This window comes from Anomalospiza imberbis, chromosome 20, assembly GCF_031753505.1.
Source record: "Anomalospiza imberbis isolate Cuckoo-Finch-1a 21T00152 chromosome 20, ASM3175350v1, whole genome shotgun sequence".
Taxonomy (NCBI): domain Eukaryota; kingdom Metazoa; phylum Chordata; class Aves; order Passeriformes; family Viduidae; genus Anomalospiza; species Anomalospiza imberbis.
Window position 1 is genome coordinate 5639908 of NC_089700.1, and position 18118 is coordinate 5658025.

At 49.2% G+C, this 18118-nt stretch overlaps 2 long non-coding RNA genes across 2 annotated transcripts; both read right to left on the reverse strand.

Annotated features, from left to right (window-relative positions):
* Positions 1–8902: 8902 nt before the first annotated feature.
* Positions 8903–10083, reverse strand: LOC137485682 (uncharacterized). The gene is made up of 2 exons (XR_011005420.1): positions 9799–10083; positions 8903–9699 (listed from the first exon to the last, which is right to left on the reverse strand). It is a non-coding gene; the product is annotated as an uncharacterized lncRNA (long non-coding RNA).
* A 1434-nt stretch (positions 10084–11517) lies between these two features.
* Positions 11518–14940, reverse strand: LOC137485683 (uncharacterized). Its single transcript, XR_011005421.1, has 2 exons — positions 14174–14940; positions 11518–13422 (listed from the first exon to the last, which is right to left on the reverse strand). It is a non-coding gene; the product is annotated as an uncharacterized lncRNA (long non-coding RNA).
* Positions 14941–18118: the final 3178 nt, after the last annotated feature.

Below are 18118 nucleotides of genomic sequence, written 5' to 3' on the forward strand. Positions count from 1 at the left end.
GGCCTCCCCATGAACCTCCTCTTGTGCCCAGCAAGAAATATGAGGATTTGGTGGCTTCTTGCAGTTTTGAGAGTATTGGTGAAAAGTGAGACTGTTCCCCAAGGCTGGGGGCAGGCAGGAGGCTTTTCCCAAAGGAAATGAGGGATTTCAATTAATTTTGTGTGCACGTGGGTCTGCCTGGCACACCCCATGTGCACAAATTTTTAGAACTTGTTTGTTTTCAAGCAAAATTGAAAAAGGGACGAAGAGTTCAGAGATGTGAAATTCCCATGGGTTTGGCAAAAATGGGCAGCAGAGAAAGGAAAAGGTTGAGGAAAAGGAGTGTTTGGAGTGAAGCCCATTGTTAGACCCTGGGAAATCTGCACAGGGGAGCCACATGAACCCAGGGTCACTGCTTGTCCTGCCTCTCAAGTGATTTTTCTGTGTCCCTGCCTTTCCTGAGGCTCCTCCAGCTTTCCCAGCTGCCCTGAGTGGTCCCACATGGTGGGCTGGGCAGTGCTGGGTGCTGACAGAACAAGGAACAGCCAGAAGGCAAAGCTGTGTCTGGGCAGACAGGGAAGAAGGGCCTGGACTGGGCAGATTTACAGCTCAGACACTGCTTAAATCCTCAGCACTGGGCTGTTGGGAGAAATCACCTGATTGACCCTGCAGCTGCTGGCTCTGTGTGCTCGAGGGCATGGAATGGGAGAGGGATTGCACAGAGTGGTCTTGAGTGCCTGAGATGGTTGTGATGGTCCTGCTGTAACTGAACCTGCAGAGCTCCTCCCTGGAAGTGGTTAAAAGGGGCTGTTGTGAGTAATTGCAATTGTCAGGAATTGGGGAGAGAATTCCATGGCAGCCTCTGGTATCTGCTGATAGAGCTTCTTCTGGCTCCAGCAACTCTGGTCTGATCTCACAAATACAGAGGTATTTTTATAAAAATGGGTCCTATCTGAGAAGGGAATAGATGTGTTGTGTTACCAGTTCTTTTTCTCATACTTTGTGTTGGAACATCTTTCGATTTTCCTGTGATTACCCAAACCAATTTTCAGTTATTTTCCCCTACCTGTGGTCCATTTGCTTCAATCCTCTGTCCTTACACAGAGGAGATTTTTTCCCTTTCTTTGCTTTAAGCCTTGAAGTTAATTCCTCCCTCTCTCTCTCCCTGCAAGGATTTTCTCCATGAAGCTTTTGTGGACGTGACAATTTCATCTTTTCTGAGCACCACTTTGACATCACCTGAACCACAAAACTCTCAGCTGCCCTTGCCAGTCCCGCTCTCCCTCAAATCCTGCCCAAGGTAGTGAATTACCCATGGCCCAGAAAGACACAAAGACTTAGGACTGGGCTCAAATCATGTCTCTGCTTGATGGATCCTTCCCTAAACCCCCAAAAACTCACGGTGCTCACGGCTGGCAGAACGGAAGGCATCTCACGGTTTATATTCTGCTTTCATTTGCAAGTGGCTTATAAAAGATTAATAAATGATTAATAGGCATTAAAGACACGAGGAGCATAATTTAGCAGGTGATTATAAGCATGTCAGGAGAAGGTATTACAGAATATTATGAGCAACCTATTGACTGTTTGGGCTTTCCAGTAATCTGTAAGCATTGATTAGTCATTCATTAAAACACTGATTAATAATTTCTAAACATTCTGTCGCCTATTTTTCTGAACACTTGACAGAAAATGCAACCAGAAATGGTACATGTGAAAACAGTGCTTTTTTCCACAGCCAGCCCCAGGAGATTTTAGAGCCAGAGGTGCCAAAATTCAGCCCTGATCCTTCCAGGAGAGCAGGAAGTTACACCAGGGCAGAATCAGGTTTCCCAAGAGGAGCTGTTGCTGGTTCCACCAGGACAGCAGGAGGTGACTCCCAGTCTAGTTTGTACTTTCCAGAGCATTTTTATATTGAGAATAAACAACTGAGAAAGAAGATTTTTTTTTCCCCTTATGATTCTAATCTTGTCCAGCTCTTGAGCTGTGAGCCGAGTCAGTGTTACCTGTGAACCCTCAGAGACAGAGGAAACATTTTCCAGGAGCAGCTTCCTCATCCCTGTCCCATCTTAGTGTCAAGTTTGTCCATTGGGGTTATCTGAGAGCAGTTAGGAGCTGCTTTTAATGAATCCCCCAAACTCACATGTTTTTTTTAAAACCAGTACATTTTAAAAACTATATTTGGTCATTCAATATGCTTTTTTTCTTCCTTCTCTTGGTCTGAGTTTGCATTTCTTTTCTAAAAAGGAGCAAACACAAACCCAGAAACAAGTGTTTTCTTTGCTGTCCCTGAGGGACATCAGAAAGAGGCAGGATTTGAGTGACACTCTCTCTCTGACGCTGTCACAGCCCTCGTGTGGGGTCTGTTCCCTCTGGACCTGCTCTCACCCCAGTCACTGTTTTTCATTCTGCATTCTGGTTGAGGCAGTGCCCCTCTCAAACTGCTGAGACCTTGTGTGCTGCCTTCCCTCACCTCCCCTCGGGGTCTGAACCCTCCACCTGGAGCACATTTGGACCACAAAGACTGTTCCCATCCCTCTGGGCTGGGGGACACAAGGGACACAGGGCCCTGCATGGGGCACAGCCACCCCAGGATCTCCTTCCTGGTATAAGCCTGCTCCTGCTTTGGCACTGGCAGTGTTTTCCAGGTGCTGCAGCAGCAGAGATTTTTAAGGAGGGATCTGGAGGGGGCTTCATGGATTTGTGCACAGGATTAGCACAGGAGAAACTTTTCTCCCCATGGTCTCTCCTGGCCCCTGCCTGAAGGGAACCTGGCAGCCGTGTGCTCCCCTTCCAGCCTGCATTTTGAGTGCTTTTCTCTGTTTGGGCTTGCGTGGGCCAATTACCAGCTCCATCCCCATGGAATGCTGCCCCTTTACAGTTCTCACTTCATCGATTTGGGTGAAATCTCCTTGAAAATCCTGTCTCTTTCCTTGCTCTTTTTTTCCCCCCTAATGCAGCCTGCTCTAATACCTCACCAATCCTCCTTCAGATCCCTGCGTAGCCCATTAGTGTGTTTGTAGTGTAAGATTTCCTTCCTTTCCCAGAATGCAGGAGAAATGATTTCACGGTGTTTTTCAGTCTCTGAATATTGACAGAGATGCTGCTGAAAGGGGCTCTCTGTTCCTGCTTGTACCTCTTCACACTTGAGCTCACAGTCTTGTTATTCAGCACTTAACAGCTCCCCCCCTTCCCAGGATGGGTGCTAATTGGCTGAAATTAAGCATGGAGAGATGAAATATCCTTCACACCCCACATTCATGCCCCCATCCCAATTTCTCAACCTGCTGGTGTTCCAATTAATCCAGTTCAGCGCTCTAAATAGCTCCATGTCACTCCTGACCCCCTCTGCAGGTTTCCGGGCTCTCGGAGAGATGCTTCAGTAGCTCCCTGTGGGTTTTGTTTATTTAATATTTGCTACATGCTGCCACTTCTTGCAGGTCTTGGGGTGAAGTGGTTTGATTCTTGCTCCTCTGTTCTGGATGCTCCTGCTCAGGGCTGGGTTAGTCATTTTTTTTGGAGGTCGACCCCCATCCTCCTGCTGTTTCCAGGACATTCCCTGTCAGGAAACCTGGGCTGAAGCACAGTCCAAATTTGAAGCCTCTCTTGTAATTTTCTGGCTGTTCTTAGCAGGTCCTGCAGGTGCTTCAGAGGCATCCAGCGGTGTGACTGGAGCTGCGCTGCTGACCTGGCCTGTATGGCTGGAAAAGCTTGGGGGGAACAACACAAGAAGAAAAATCTTCCTAGCTCTTGATTCTCCAGACCTGGTGGGGATTGTGGGGTTTGTTGCCACCCCTTTGGCTCATACCTGATCTCCCTTTGCAGCCCTTACCCCCCCAGCTTGCACTGTGAGCCTCTCCAGGACTTTTTGCAGGTGAACTCTTGCTGGGTGAGCCCCGCATCTCAATTTCTCCCTCTCCCCTAGAAGGGCTGTAAGGAAATAATCTGCGTGCTAAGTGCGATCGTGAGGGAAGGCAGAATTAGCTGCACTGAGAGATCTTTACTGAGGGCAGGAAAGAACCAGAACCAAAGATGATTTCTTGTCCTGACCCAGATTCCTCTGGGAACCATGTCCACATCCCATAGATTTTCAGTTCCCAACATTAAACAGGCTAAAGAGCACTGGGGATATGCCCGCTGCAGAGGATCAGCCACGGATCAGCCATGCCCTGTGTTTAGAGTCAGACTGGAGAGAAACACCACCCAGCATCCTTCACAGTTCTGTGCTGTCCCCATGCCGGCGGAACTCTTCTAAGAGACAGGAATCTTCCTCTGGTGCCCAAATGTAACAGGGGAGGTATGTGGGATTGTGCCCCAAATCTCTGCAGAGCCCAGCTCGCTTCAGGCTCAGCTGAAAGCAGATCTCACATTTTTCCATCCATATTCCAAGTGGTTCATCCAGCAGGGAGGCCCATTCCTCACGCAGATGATGGCACAGAGAGTGCTCCCTCTCCCATATTTCACTCCTTTTGTTCGTCTGGGCTGCACTGGGAAGAGCTGCTCTCTCAGCCATGCTGCTGGGAAACCTTTTTTTGCCTCTGTTGTGCAGTCAATAATCTACTAAAATCAGAACTATCCATTTGCCTTGTTCCTATCAGTCTAACTCTGTGCTATTATTGAATCTCTCTGTCGAGCTCGCTGCTGGCTTTGATCTTTGTCACCGTAGCATCTGACTGTCACACGAATATATATGGAGGACGTGGTCTCCTTGGCTTGGGAGATTTATCTCTCTCTGTTGGGCTGGTCAGTAGAGGAGGGAAGAAGAAAAAGACAGCAGCAAGGAGAGAGACAGATGGTGTGAGATCCAGAGAAACTTAAAAGGCAGCTCGAGGATTGATAGGGGAGGAAAGGAGGAGGAGTGAGGGAGGGAAGTGGCTGGAGAAAAGCCTCTCAGGACTGAAGGGCTGATGGAATGACCTGCTCAGGGCTGAGAACTGCAGAGCTGGACACAGCATGGGGGTGAGGAGGGCCCTGCCCTACCCTGAAGAGCTAGATTAGAGGAAGGAGGAAAAAGAGGAATTTCAGAGCCATCAGACATGTCTGAGGGGGCCGCTAATGAGATCACATGGGGTCAGAGAAAGTGCGGGTGGTTTAAGGCAGCAGCTCCTTCCTGGGAAGCTGTTTAATCAAAAATATTGTATCTTGTCAGGAGCCAATGAAGCAAAGTTAAAATAGTCCTGTTATTATGTAAATCCCTCGCCAGCCTGCTGGGAGCAGACAGGCCTGAGCTGGGCCAGGCCGCGGCTGCCGCTGTGCTCGCTGACAAACACGAGGTGCTGCCATCACCCCGTCCCCAGAGCAGCCCCTCACTGCTCCCCATCCTCATCCTCATCCTCATCCTCATCCTCATCCTCATCCTCATCCTCCCCACAGCACTGATCCCTCACCTGGGCACCTCCAGTCCCCTGGCAGGCAGGCACTGAGGGGCCTTTTCTCCTCCCTCAAAGCCAGCCCTGATCGGCCATGTGGGATCTCTGAGGGAAAAATCCTCCCAGCCCTGCTCAGCCATGTGGGATCTCTGAGGGATGGTTGTCCTCCCAGCCCTGATCAGCCGTGTGGGATCTCTGAGGGATGGGTGTCCTCCCAGCCGTGCTCAGCCGTGTGGGATCTCTGAGGGAAGGATGTCCTCCCAGCCGTGCTCAGCCGTGTGGGATCTCTGAGGGATGGGTGTCCTCCCAGCCCTGATCAGCCGTGTGGGATCTCTGAGGGATGGATGTCCTCCCAGCCCTGCTCAGCCGTGTGGGATCTCTGAGGGATGGGTGTCCTCCCAGCCGTGCTCAGCCGTGTGGGATCTCTGAGGGATGGATGTCCTCCCAGCCGTGCTCAGCCGTGTGGGATCTCTGAGGGATGGGTGTCCTCCCAGCCCTGATCGGCCATGTGGGATCTCTGAGGGAAGGATGTCCTCCCAGCCCTGATCGGCCATGTGGGATCTCTGAGGGAAGGATGTCCTCCCAGCCGTGCTCAGCTGTGTGGGATCTCTGAGGGATGGGTGTCCTCCCAGCCGTGCTCAGCCGTGTGGGATCTCTGAGGGAGGGATGCCTTCCCAGCCCTGCTGTTGGTGAGAGGCAGGTTCTGCTAAGCCATCTCCTGCCATCTGAGGGGGATTTGTCCTGTTGTGCCCTGTTCTGCAGGCAGGGCTTGAGCACAGAGGTTTCTATCCCATAGGAGAAGCTCAGCCTCTGGATTATGGCTGCTCCCTCACCTCCCAGCATATTTTGCTTCTGATGTGCTCTTACATTTCTTTTCTCCCTTGATTTGGGGAAAATACTCAGAAATAGGTTTCCTTTCCCTTTCCAAATCACTGAAGACTTGTTAGGTAATCTGTGGGTCAGGGATTTTTTAGGTTTAAGCCTTTTTTAAGTCTGTCACTTCTCAGGCCCTGCCATCCTATGGAAAAGCAGCAGGAACGCAATTAGCAGCCACATCTCAGCCTTTGTCACCTGTGCCAAGTCCCCGTGCTTGGCTGAGCTGCTGAGATAAGGTGTTGGCAGCTCAGGTGGTGAGATTCAGCCTCTAAGAAATCTCAGCACAGAGCATCCACAGCAGGGATGAGAGACAGCAGCATGAGAAGGATGGAAATGACAGGGAAACCCAGGCAGCCTGAGCTGCAGTGCCTTTTATCCAATTCCAGGTACCAAAACTATTCTAACAGCAGAATTTCCAGACCACTACTGATCCTTTTACAGCCCCTGTAAAAGACAGAGCTCCAGTCCTGCTGGCTTTTTATCAGACCAGTTTGGGGAGAGGGTAACAAAATTTTATCAGCAGATGCCAAGAGCCTCCTAATAAAAATTCACATCCAGATCTTATCCAACTGAAATCCCACTAATCCAAGCAGAGGTTTCACATCAGGTGTGATGGTTCCTGGCCCAAGTCTGCTCTCATGCAGAGCAGAGAGTGGATTTTGCCTCTGCCAGCAAGAAAGAGGTTAACCCAGGCAGCAGGTTCTGAGCAGCTGGGAAGGATGAAGGAAAAGCTCTTTAGTAGAGGGCAGTTAGAGAAGAAAGCTGAAGAGCCTTTTTTTTTTCCAAAGGATATAGCTTTGGGAAGTCTAGGAAATTAGGCAGGACAGGTTTCCAGAAACAAATCCTCAGCAGGGAGCAAACTGAACTAGTTTCTGAGGCAATGCCAATGCCAGAGTGAACAGAGGAGCTAAACTTGCATACAAATTCTGTGCGTGCCTTTCATTCCCTATCCGTGTCTCTCCCCATGCCTGCCAATCGCGCTCCCAGTTAATAACTTGATCTGTGAGATGAGCGGTAGGAGGGAGGGAGCAGGGCACCGAGCTGGCAGAAAAGATCTCAATCATCTTCAACAGAGCCTTGGAGGACTCATGAGGCAGAAGATGATCAGAAGGGATCTGGGGATTAGAGAGGGGAAAAGTTGAGCTGTGCTATGGCTGCAGAGACAGGCTGAGAGCACTGCAGGCACAGGGTCACGCTCCCTTCCTCTGAGACACAGCTGGGACACTGCTCTCAGTGCTGCACACCTCCTCAGGAGAGGGGTACTGACAAACTTGGGAAGTTCAACAATATTATTGGAGCTACAGGGAGTTCAAAGGGTCTGATTAACAAGGAGAGATTCGAAATATCTAATGATGTACTGCTTGGCAAAGTAACAACTACGAGGGACAAGATAAGTGTCTGCATATTGAGAGAGGATAAATACCACAGATGGGTAATATTAATGTGCAGTGACTCAAGGGAAAGTCTTAATAAGAGGAGAAGTCTCTGTGGTTATCAGAAAATATTCTTACATCTGGTGCATTAGGCAGCAGTGTAGTTTACTATGAAGAGGGGTGAAATCAGCTGGGAATTGTAGATCTGGGGAAGCTGCAGCAGTGCAAAATATAACGAGGGAAACCATCCTGTGGTGGGCTGCAGGAGAACAAGGGCTGTGCGTGTTCTTCTCCATTAATGTGTCAGTGTGAATCTTTTGCCACTTAGGTTCAATTTCAGTAACACATCTGTGTGACAGGGGACTTGGCTTTGTGTCAGATTTCCACTGGATGTCAAACAATTCCATGGATTTATGCCAGTCAAGTATTTGTCCCTGTTCCTTCAACTTTCCCTCCAGTCCCTGAGTGGATCCATCATTAAAATCACTCTGTGCTCTCCCAAGCTGGGAAGATCAATGGAAGCCCAAACCTTGACGTGGTGACACAGTTTAACGAATCCCAGGGTGAAATAGCTCAGGCTGTTCTCCAAGGATCTGGGCTCCCAAGGGATGGGAAAACTTTCCAAGGGGACTCACATTTCCCCTTGCCCCATGGACCTCTGGCCCAGCCACATGTAATTGCAGCCACTTTGAGAGTGTGGCCAGAGCACTGTGAGGTGGGGCCATCAGAAGGGCCAGACCAGGCTGAGCCCTGTGATCCTTTAACAGCCTCTGATATTCCCATAAAAATCTCTGGGATATTACAGCTCCTGCTGCAGCACGTTGTGCCCTTAAAGGTAGGAGCCTCAGCGCTGACTAGGATGGCATGTGTCACACTTGGAAAGAGAAAGAATAAGATAAAATAATAAAATTTAAAATGTAAAAAAAATAATATATGTAATAAAATAAAGGGGCAGCCCTGTGGTGGCTTTCCAGTTCCCTTAAAGACGGCTTGGCAGCTGTGTGGAAAACAGCCATGTGAGAGGCATGTGCTCCACGGAGCAGAGCAGGGCTGCACACCAGAATTAGCACCAGCTGCTACCAAAGGCTCTGAACTCCAGGCTTTTATCTGCTTTGCATAGGAATTGGCAGCAGTGAATTCGGGTTTCCAGCCCTCAGCTGCAGTGTGAGGAGGCTGTGGCACGTTTTAAATAGATGGAGGGGTGGGGGGATCAAATTAGGGCTTTATCAGCATAAAAGAACTTGAAATACAAAGTTAAACTCAAAGACTAAGGGGCTGATTCTAATTCACAGAATATCCCCACTGCTCACAGTCCCTAATGAAAACATGTGTAACAAGCCTGCAGGGTTAATTTTACAGGAGAAAAAAATTCCAATAAAGCTCCATGAGATTTTCACGTTAAATTAATGTAACGGATGCTTAAAAGCCTTTCTAATTAGGCATTGTTATTAACAGGAATGTCAGGTGAATGAAATCAACCCCTGAGCTGACATTTCACTCCCATGAACTTCCAAGTTGGTGTTTAATCCCTCGCACGTGGCAGCTGCATTACAACAGGGTCGTGGCTTTTCCAAACGTGCTCCTGAGCCACTCCAGCGTTTCCTGAGTGAGGGTTTTGCCAAGCCAACCCTCCCTGCCACGAAGCATTCGCTGCTCTGTCAACCTGTTGGGAGGAAAATGATGTAAATAAAGCATTGGAGAGAAAAAGAGGGAGGAAAAAAACCATACAGGGAGAGAAGTGGTGACTTTGGGAGCTGAGATGAGCAGCTGTGTGATTCTTTTTCTGGAGACTTGTCCTCGAGGGACTGACACAAGACGTCAGCTGTGCTGCCTTGTGGTGGGTGGAATCTGTCTGGCTTCAGCTGGATGTGTCTTCCAGAGGAAGCAGGATTGCAGCTAAACGCGGATCAACACGCTTCCACAAGAGCTGGGGCTTCTCTTGGAATAGCACTCACCCACACGGGTGTCACAGGGATGCAGAGGCAAAATTGCCACCCTCCTGTGCCACTGCAGCTGCTGGAATGATTAATCTGGCAGCCACAAATCTTTCAGGCGTGGGAAGTCCTGTTTACTTCCCTGCAGGGTGCAGAGAGCTCCTGGCACTGCAGGCCAAGAGACAAATGAGATTGGAAGGGATTAGGGTGAGGGGAAGAAGGGCACTTTTATTTCATTAGGAAGGGAAGCTGTGGCAAACAACTCACCTCAAATCCTCCCTCTCTCACTGGTGGAACCAGGAGTCTGCTCAGGCTTTGCCAGTTCCTGACCTCATGTCTGGTTCACAAGGTTGTTCCTCCTCTCAGGTCTCTGGATGTGCAGTCAGGGAGAACTGGAGGTGTCTTCAGGTCCATGGGACACCTGCTCCATGCATCCCTGCTTGGTCAGCCACTCACAAAGCTCACACAGACCCCTCACAGCCAATTTTACAGCAGATGAAGATTCCTGAACAGGTTTTTTTCCTTTCTCCCCAGCTCTGCACGCACAGCACTGTGAGAGATCCCAGCCCGTTCCCATTCCTCTGTCTCAGCTGCACACCCTCTGTGCTTGTGCCCTTCCTCCAGCTCTCCCCAAACAGGAGCTCGGTACAGGTGATGCTTTACTCAACTCTCTTAGGTCTTGGGAATCTCAGACTGACCACAGGAATCTTTGGGATTTCACTGCCTTTTCCACCTTCCCATTTTTGCAGGCTGCCCACAGTGGTCATCTTCTTGTCTCTCTTCATTACTGTTTCACCACCAGCAGCCATCCCAATATTTTTGTTGCAGCTTGCTTGTGGCCCTTACCCTTTGGAGATGTGTTTCTACATCTCCCATCTGCATCTCACAAAAACCATTTTTCTCCTCCCCCAGCACTTGTTTGGAGCTAAAAATTCTCTGAGGAAAAAAATAACAGTTGTTTCTGCTCAGTGTTTGGGCCTTAATTTCTCTCTTCATTAGAATCCTTTTAATTAATGCCTATAGGAATTTAATCTGTCTGCCTTGTTGGTACCTCTGGCTGTCAGGTGCTGAAAGGAATGTTCAGAATCTTATCGGTGCACAAACATGCATTTCAGCTGGTCTTTGCTCCTGTGTTTGCCTAATGGCTTCTTTCAAGATTTCAGCCCTTATTTCTTATCTCTTTCCATAGCCAGTTCATTGGCAAATTAAGGAATGCTGGAACAGGCCACTTCCATTTCCTTTGGCTGAGTTATGGATAAATTAAGCTGAATAAAGAACACACCCTGCTCCTGGAGCTTCTTCCGTCTTATTTCCAGGGCAGCTGCTTGTCCACAGGTCAGCTCTCACACCAAGCTGAGTGGTCACCAGAGGTTTTCTGCTCTTTGTCTGCAAATTCCTGCAGGAATATCTGCATCCTCCCAGGATGCTGGAGCCCATCAGCAGGAGCAGAGTTGGGCTGAGAGGAGTCCATGTTGTTTCATGGGAGTTGGGAGAGGAGAATGCATGGACATGAATTACTGGTTTGTTTCTGGACAAAGCTGGAGCATGTTGGCAGGGAGAGGAGGGAGGCACAAAAGCCTAATGAATTTTCCAGAGGAAGGAGGCAGATAAATCTGCCCTCGCAGAGGAGTCTGACAAGAAAACTCTGTATCACCTGTTCTCTCTCATTGTCTCTCCCTCTCCCATCCCCCTTTTCCTGCTCTGTGCACACTTCAGGGTCCTTTTGCACCTTCTCCCAGTCCCTTCCAGCCTGGTGATCCCATCATACCACTTCTTTTTCCCTCTGCCAGTCTCCTTTCAGCTCTTCTCCAGGGAATTCCTGAGCCTGTAAGTGGAGCATGGAAGTGCCAGTGCTGGATGATTTGGTGTTGGTCAGGATTTTACCACACTGTGTGGCTTTTGAACAGCATCCCTGTCCATGTGCACTCCTCCCACAGGGAGCCAGGTAGGATCCAGGGATCTCTGATCTGGTTGTGGCTTATCCTGGTGAGCTGGCTGAGAGAAATGTAAATGAATGTTTCAGCTCTCTCTCCAGGTACACACTGATTTACACCTGACAATTCGGCCTGTGACTCCCACATCTTCACTGAGCCATTAGCACTAGAAAAGGCCTATTAATTTGGATATACTCCCCCTGGGGCACAAAGGCAGAAGAATTCCCTGCCTAGTCCTGTCTACTTATTTTTCTCATTTCATTTTTTGATGAGGTCTGCATGAGGAACCTCTCCTCAGAGCCAGCTGCCTGCTTGCTATGCACGAGGTATTGCATTGCTCACAATCCGATTGCTTTCTTCACTGAAGGGCTCACACCTAATAAAGTTCATGGCCATTCTTAAACACAGCTTTGGAATAAGATACTGCTCTGTGCTGGGTCTAAAGGAAATTCAAGGCAAACATTTTACAGATCATCAACACTGAAAATCTCCCCTGAGTAAGAAATAGTATTAGTTCCCCTAGTGTCCTCCTGCTCATGACTAACCATGGGTACACTGTTAAATCTCTTTCTGACTGAGGCTTCCAGCTGGAGAGATGGAAGATTTCTCCTCTCAGCTTCACAGGGGTGTCAGGAGAGCAAAAAATGGGGTGCATTCAGAAAGGGGCACAGCCCAAGCTTGGGCTGTGCTGTCACTGGTGCTGCTGGCACAGCTGCCAGGGGTGCTGCTCACAACTGCTGCACCTTGTGTGCAGGTGGGAAGCTCAGAGAGAGGGGAAACGGCTCCTGTGAGATCAACCAGAGAACCAAACACAAGAGGGAAGAGGCTGAGCCCTTCATGCTCCCTCAGGATCAGCGGAGTCTGTTCTAGCCAGGCTGCTTCTTTTCATGGAAGTTCTGACCTGTCCAAAGGGGCACCTAGTATTTTTAGAGCAGAGAAACCTGTAAGCAAAGGGGACAGACAATAAATGACCTCAGCTTTCATTCACTTGCAGCCTGATGCTCTTATTCTAAATGCAAAGGCTTGTGTGCTCCAAAGGAGTTCTAATAAAACTCGCCCTGCTTTGTCTAAGCCTTACCTAGAGAGGCTCTCAGCCCCAGCTGCTACCTGGGCTACAGAGAAAAGGGAGTCCATTAGCACGAGGAGCAGCACACAGGCTGCCAGATAACCCCTGCAGAGGGCCAGGAGTGCAGCTGAGTCCATTTCCTAAGGCTTTGATCCACTTTTGGAGGCTTTGGGTTTGCTTAGAGCTAGGGAGTGAAGTTGCAGTGCCCTGCAAGTCTCCATCATGGACTGGGGGATCAGCCAGAGCGAGCAGGGGTTTTGCAGCCACAGCAGTGCCTTTCCTGGTGGTTTGGACATTATCTGCACTTCTGCATGCTTTGAAGAGGCTCAGCTTGTGACAATGTCCCTCACAGGGGCCACATTTTTCTTTCAGGTGTTGCAGAGCAAGGTGAGAGAGACACAGAGGGAAACCTCAGCCTGAAAAGGCATAGGATGAAACTCAGGGCTGTCTCACTGCACTCCATGTTTTCCAAGGGACCTTTTCAATCTATTTCTTTCAAAATGATTTTGACAAATTGGAGAAATGGTTTGGAAGAAATTAGATGCAATTTAATAGAGATAAGTACAGGACTTTCCATCTAGGCAGGCATGATGAACTGTTCTCATGCAGGATGCAGAAAGGCAATCCTGCAGGAAAGTCTGGGGCTCTTTTTTTTGATCAGGGAGTGGATGAGAGATGCCAAGTTACTGTGAAAAATGACAAACAGGAGAGTGTAGACAGAAGTAGCCCCTGCAGGACACATAAAATGGAATTCCTGCTTTGCAGGAATGTGCTGTGGAGAGCTCAGCTGGGTACTGGATCCAGTTTCAGGCACTACTCATCCAGAAAGTTGCAATGCATTGGAAGAGAGACCAGAGCAAGGAGGACTGACTGAAGATTGGCAGGCATGGGCTGAAAAGGAAAATTGAGTAAACTGGGATGGTTTAGTCCAAAGAAGAGGAGTTCAAGCAAGACTGGAACAGTTCTGAAATATGAAAAAGGCTGATGCAAACAGAATGGGAATAATCACTTTTCCATGACCATGGAGCAGTCAGCTAGCACTGGGCAAATGCAGCTCTAATTAAACACTTAGAGGAGCCTTCCCAAAGGAAAAGAAAGTAAAATGTTGGACAGAAAGTGTCAGAAGGGACATGTCCTGCAAGAGTGGCCAAGAGAGACAACAGCTGAAAATGGTCCAGCCACACCAGCTCTGTATGGGGACAGCAGGATGGGCTGGGTGACTTCCTGAGGTCCTTCCAGCCCTGGGATCCAGGAACCTCAAAGTGTAGCCTCACAGCTCAGTGGCATCACTTTGGACTTTGGCAGCATCCCAGTTTTGCAACTCAGTTGGGTTGTGAAGACACCCACCACCACTTTGGAGCTCTGCTGCTCCACCTTGACCTCCCTGCCCAGCCTGTGAGCCCAGGAGAGTCTTCTTCATGTCCACAAAATGTCCAGGCCAAGAAAACGCTGCCATAAATAACAGCAGCTGTTCTGGATCCATTTCCCCATCCCTGGTGGCACCAGCCCCGTTAGAAATTTTTGGTGCCAGTCAGTAACTGGGAGAGGCTTCCTCCAGTCTCAGGTGGGAGCAATCCCATGACTACTCCCTGTGGCCATCAGCTTTTGTTTCGCACCGTGTGAGGATGATTTTCTGAGCTACCTGTGCCATGTACCTGCGTGGTGTTGCAAGAATGGTGTGAATTTAATCTCTGTATTAGCCCACAGTGAATAACCCAGAGCAGCCCTTGAAGGAACAGTGCTGGAGAACATTGCTCCATCTGCTCCAAGCACAACCTTCCTGTATCTTCCCCTTAAATGCCTGCTTCCCCCTGTTTAACAGAACAAGTAATTAACGATGTTAATTTTAATCTCATTTGCTAATGAAGGCAGCCTAATTGCACAATAATTGGCAGCAGCCTTAGCAGAAAACAGAAAATAAACCCTGCATATGTAATTCACTTTAACTTCTTTCTAATTGCCTCTCCGATGGTTTTCCATCATCAATGGTGTCTTTGGGGGATTTTGGTAATAAAGAGAAGTATGGAATACAGGAGATGGTGCCACTGAGGAGAAGGAGCTGGAGTGACAGGCCAGTACCTGCTTTTCCCCAGCTAGGAATTCTAGATTTGGATTTCTAGATGTGCCAGAGAGCCAAGTTAGGGCTGGATTCAATCACCAGAGCTCCATGGACTGTGGTTTGGCCAAAAAGTCACCTAAAGGATCTCTTGGACTCCTCATCCTTGTCCCAGCTGCCTGTTCTCCTGCACATCTTCCCAAGGCTCCAAACAGCAACTTTCCAAGGAGATTTGTTCTACTGAAGTGTTCTTTTGTCTGATGTCCTTTTCTGAAGTCCCTTTGGTCTGCACATCTCAAGATGTTTCTAAGTCCTTCACTGATCATTCCTGAACACATCCAGGAATGGACCTGGATTTTTAAAAAAAGGGGAACTCAGGCCCAAAGGGGATCAGCAGTTTCTCCTGGAGCCGCCAGGGCTACAAAGGCTGGCAACAACCAGGAGATTGGTGGCAAGTCCTGCTGCTCCTACAGTTTTTAGCAATTCTGGGAGGTGCCCATGACAGTTAAGTGCTTTTTTTTCATGGTCCCTTTGGACTGGCTCCATGTATTTGCTGCTCCTCTCAGGATTTCCATTCCCTTCTCTACCATCCACCACCTCCTTCCCCAGTTCCACCTCAGTTCATCTGCTGCATTGTCTTCCTCTAATTAGCTCCTTCCTGAGTTGTTTCTTTCATCTGTGCAATTGAATAACAGCTGAAGCAAACGTGGAAGAGGGAATGAGAGGAGGAGGAGGCTCATTTGACTGGAAACAGCTGTCATTCCATGGCCCAGAGGGGCTGCTGGAGAATGGAGGAATGGGGGCTCTGTCCTTCCTTGCCCTTCCTGGTCAAGCTCTCGTTCTGGGGAGAGAGGGGGGACAGGAGACATTTGCTAAAGGACTCACCAGTGGGCAACTTAGAGGAATTACACCGGCTGGAAATCCCAGCTGCTGCCTCCCAAAGGTTCCCTTGGTTCACATCTCTCCTAGCCTGCTGGCCTTTGAATTAAAACAGTCTAATTAGCGTAGCTCATTATAATCAGTTGTCTGAAGATGTGCAATGGAGGCTGATTCCTGAATGCTCTCACAAGGTCTGAAGTCAGGTGGTGCCAGTGGGATTTCGGGAGATCTCTGAGGGCAAAGGAGGCTTTGTGGTCATTGTGGTGTCACCTGGGCTGGACAATCCCCTTGGACAGGATCCCTTGGGAGGGGTGTCACTGCCTCAGCCTGAACATGGAGGATTCAGAGGAATTCCCTTGGCTTTGAGTAACCTTAAGGATCAGATGTCCACCCCTCACACCTTCCACCCTGGAGAGTCTGGGTAACCACAGGATGAAGCCAGGAGGAGAAGCTGGATCTGGCTTCTGTTTCTTTAGTGGAAAAATGCTTTGTTGTCATTATGATGACACCTGGGCTGGACAGTCCCCTTAGAAAGGCAGGTTCCTTCAGGAGGGGTGTTGCTGCCTCAGCCTGAAGATGGAGAATTCAGAGGAATTCCCTTGGCTTTGAGTCACCTTAAGGAGCAGATGTCCACCCCTCACAGATCTCCACCCCGGAGAGCCACAGGATAAAACCAGGAGGAGAAGCTTGGTCTGGCTTCTGTTTCTTCAGAGCAAAGGAACAGTTTGTGCATTCCGTGCTCAGAAGGCACAGGATGTTTCCTCCTCCCCAAACCTGCAGGAAGTGGAGGGTAAATCTCTCATCTTCTCCCACCAGTCCCTGCAGGATCTGCCCAGGCAGCTCTGTTGGCACCAGTGTCCCCATCAGCAGGCACTCCTGCCCTGCCCCGTTCTGGGAGTGATTCCTGCCAGCCTGCCAAGCACAAGGAAACTCCAGACTCGCCATGCTGAGCTGATCCAAACCCTGCCCTCAGATCAACACCTCCTGCAGGAGGCTTGGGATTTGGAAAATCCACCGCTGCGAGCTCCTGTGCTTAGCTTCGGGTTCTTCCACTGCTCCAGCAGCATCCCTCCCTCCCTCCCTCCTTCCTTCCCTCCATCCCCATCCCCGTGTCCCAGGATGGGCACAGCTCCAAAGGGGAGAGCAGGGGCTCCAGTTTTAGTGACACTCTGAGCACAGGTGACAGCTTCCCAGCGGGCACCACCTCCCACACAATTCAAAAAGCGCAGGGAGCTGCTGCAAATCCACGGGGAACACGGAGCCCCGGGAGCAGCAGGATTTGTTCCCTCACTGACACTCACAGCTGGGGACTGACATCTCAGGGGGAGGCCAAGCACGGGCAGCTTTGGCAGATGCCAAAAAACCCCCAAGTGTTATAAACGGGACCACACTCCCGGTACTAATAGTGATTTCAGCATTTATCATAATAAAAAGAAAGGCCTAAAGCAAGGGGGCCTGTGGGCTGAGCAGGAGCGTTCCCGTCGAGGACACTGCAGCGCTGGCGCTGGGTCTCCTGAGCAGCGATGTCCCAGTGGGTCAGATGTCCCTTTTTATCCCGTTTTTTTTTTTTTTTTTTTTTTTTTTTTTTTTTTTTTTTGTCGTTTTGGATTGGTTTCTTTTTGGATCCTTCATTTGCATGAAGGTTTAAGGCACTCGATTGGCCCATTACAGTTCTGTCCAGGCTGGCTCGTTTCGCTTGGGGGTGGTGCATTCTACTTAGGTGTAGTATGATACATTGAGTACCCTTTTAACCCCTTTTACCATAACCAAACTAACAGTACATGCTCAACAGCTATCAACTGTTTTACAACTGTTTCTAACCTATTTTTAACACCAAGCCTTTTTTTTTTTTTCGTTGTTCTCCAGGGATTCTCCAGCATGCCAGCTTGCAGGCAGGACAGGAGGTGGGGACACAGCCTGGCACTGTTTGTCACTATCAGAAGGGGTCACTGCTGACAGATGTCCTCAGAGCTTTTAGAGCCCACAAAGCTGCTAAACACTAATTTTTTAAATGAAGTTGTCAACTGATCTGTGATTTGATTGTGCAATTGCAGCGTTCAGGATAAATCATGCAGAAAATTGTCTAATTAAACTAATAAGGAGTCCAAGGCAGAAGATGTTCTCTGGTTGTTGCCTTGGTCACAGGGGGAGGAGGAAAGACCCTTTTGGACATTTTTTTTTGCTCAAGAGAGGGAAGAAAATGAGACTAAAGTGTAATTTCACCCGGACCTTCCTGCAGTCTGGGATGCTGTGTTATCACAGATGTGTGCAGCTGGTGCAGAAACTTTGGCTCCCCATCTCTCATCCCTGGGTATTTTCCTGGTGAGGCCAGGCTGGGGTGTGGGTAAGGGCAGGGAATTAATTTTGGGGCTTGCCTGCCCGGCTGCCTGGTGGTGACTGAGGAAATACAATCCTCTGCCATTTTTTACCTTGCTCATTTTCCCGCTGTGTTTCCCGTGCTGGGAATGCCCGTGGAGGAAGATGAGGGCTGGTGTGGATATCCTGGAGCAAAACGTGTCTGATACATCTCTGAAGAGGGATTTAAGCAGCAGCTAATTATCCCAGCCCAGGATTTGGAAACGATGGCAGCTCTGACACTCAGACTCTGTAAAAATCAGGAGCTTCACTGCCAACAGCTGCTCAGGACCCTGG